This window comes from Acomys russatus, chromosome 17 (assembly GCF_903995435.1).
Source record: "Acomys russatus chromosome 17, mAcoRus1.1, whole genome shotgun sequence".
Taxonomy (NCBI): Eukaryota; Metazoa; Chordata; class Mammalia; order Rodentia; family Muridae; genus Acomys; species Acomys russatus.
In genome coordinates this window covers 36,327,506-36,330,164 of record NC_067153.1, presented here as the reverse complement: position 1 = coordinate 36,330,164, position 2,659 = coordinate 36,327,506, and the positions used below count along the sequence as shown (strand labels likewise).

Genomic DNA, 2,659 nt, shown 5'->3' with positions numbered 1-2,659 from the left:
TTGTACTATCACCGGTAATGGAGAAGTGTTTCCATTGTTTCCCATGCTCAACAGCTTGAATTTTTTCACTTTAGACATTCTGACAGGTATAAGATGGAATGTCAAAGTTATTTTGATCTGCAATCACAGAGTTGTTTTGATTTGCCTTTCCCTAATTACTAAGGATGTTGAACATTTTTTCAACTGCTTCTTGGTCATTAGAGATTCCTCTGTTGAGAATTCCCTCTGTCAGAAGTAGAGTTGGTGAAGATCTTTTCCTACTCTATCGGCTGCCATTTTGTTCTATTAGTAGTGTCCTTTGACTTGCAGAAGATTTTTTAGTTTCATGAAGTCTCCTTTATTAATTGTTTGTTTTAGTGACTGAGCTGTTGGTTTTCTGTTCAGAGAGTTGTCTTCTATACCAAAGAATTCAAGTTTTTTGTTTACTTTCTCTTCTAATAGATTTAGTGTATCTGTTTTTGTTGTTGTTGTTGATTTTTGTGCAGGGTGATAAGTATAGATATATTTGCATTCTTCTACATGCAGAGATTTAATGAGACCAGCACCATTTGCTGAAAATCTTTTTTTCTCCCATTGTACAGTTTTTGAGTCTTTGTCAAAGATCAAGTGTCCACAGGTGTGTGGGTTTATTTCTGGGTCTGCAACTCAATTCCACTGATCCACCAATATGTTTCTATGCCAGTATCAAGCAGTTTTTATTACTGTTGCTCTACAGTACAGCTTGAGATCAGGGAGGGAGATACCTCCAGAAGATCTGTTATTTTACAGGATTGCCTTAGCTGTCCTGGTGTTTTTATCTTTCCACTTGAAGATGAAAATTACTCTTTCTAGGTCTGTAAAGAACTGTGTGGGTATTTTGATGGCAATTTCATTGAATCTGCAAATTGTATTTGGTAAATGGACATTTTTACTATGTTAATTCTACTGATTCATGAGCATGGGAGGTCTTTACATCTACTGATATCTTCTTCAATTTCTTTTTTCAGCAGCTTGAATTTTTTTTTGTTGTTGTTGTTGACAGGTCTTTCATTTGCTTGGTTGGAGTTACACCAAGATATATATTATTTGTTGTTATTGTGAAGGGTGTTGCTTCCCTAATTTCTTTCTCTGCCTGTTTATCTTTTGTATAAAGGAGGGCTACTAATTTTTTTTTTTTTGAGTTAATTTTGTACCCAGACACTTGGCTGAAGCTGTTTAACTGCTCTTGGAGTTTCCAGGTAGAACTTTGGCAATCACTTATACATCCTAGCATATTGTCTGCAAACAGAGATACTTTGTCTTCTTCCTTTCCAATTTGTATCCCCACGATCTCCTTTTGTTGTCTTATTGCTCTAGATAGAATTTCAAGTACTGTGTTTAAAAGATATGGATAGAATGGGCAGCCTTTTCTTGACCCTGATTTTAGTGGGATTGCTTTAAGTTCTTTTCATTTAATTTGATGATGGCTCTTGGCTTGCTATATATTTTCTTTATTGTGTTTAACTATATGACTTGTATCCCAGTTCACTCCAGTACTTTTAACATGAAGGAGTACCGGATTTTTAAAAAGGCTTTTTCAACATCTCGTGAGATGACTATATGGGTTTTTTCTTTCAGTTTGTTTACATGATGGATTTCATATATTGAACCATCCCTGCATCCCTGGGACGAAGCCTCCTTGATCACGGTGGATAATATATTTTATGTACTCTTAGATTCTGTCTCCAGGTATTTTATTGTATATTTTTGCATCAATGTTTATAAGGGAGATTTGTCTGAAATTCTTGTCTGTAACTTTTGTTGTTGCTGTTGAATCTTCATGTGGTTTACATATCAGAGCGACTATGGCCTCATAGAATGAGTCCTTAAATGTTCCTTATGTTTCTGTTTTGTGAAATAGTTTGAGGCATATTGATGTTAGCTCTTCTTTGAAAGTCTGGGAGCAACGTGAAGAAGCATCGAGAGCGACCCCAGGATGGACCAAACCCGCGTGCCACTGTGTCCCTCGCGTTCTGCGCTGACATCCCCCCCCATCGCCGCCATGTCCAAAAGAAAGGCCCAAGGGGATGCTAAAGGAGATGAAGCCAAGGTGAAGGACGAGCCACAGAGAAGATCTGCACGGTTGTGGGCTAAACCTGCTCCTCCAGAGCCGGAGATCAAGCCTAAGAAGACCCCTGCAAAGAAGGGAGAGAAGGTACCCAAGGGGAAGAAGGGGAAAGCTGATGCCGGTAAAGATGCGAATAATCCCATGGAAAATGGAGACACCAAAACTGACCAGCACAGAAAGTTGAAGGTGCAGGACATGCCAAGTGACGTATGTGCATTTTTGATAATTGTCTACTTCTAGTGACCGTACAGTTTGAAATACTATTTTTTATCAGAACACTTCATTGTTTGAGGTGGGGGAGGAATGTGTGTCACTAACACAATGTCTCCCAAGTTCGATTGATGATGGAAAACATATTTCCTTGACAATTTTCAAAGGCTCCTGTTGGCTCCCAAGAGGCATACTGGTGTTGACATATGTGGCCACAATGCCACAAAATGCATTGTGATGTGGGAAAACTAAATTCACTTTTGTATCCTCCTACCCGGTACCATCAACATCGACTTAACTCCCTTAAAGCCAGAGACCTGTTGGAACCTGACCCCCAACATTGTTTTTCCAGTCTATTAGGCA

At 38.8% G+C, this 2,659-nt stretch overlaps 1 pseudogene; it reads left to right on the top strand.

Moving 5' to 3' along the window:
- The first annotated feature begins 2,020 nt into the window (after nucleotides 1-2,020).
- Nucleotides 2,021-2,292, top strand: LOC127201859 (non-histone chromosomal protein HMG-17-like; annotated as a pseudogene).
- Nucleotides 2,293-2,659: the final 367 nt, after the last annotated feature.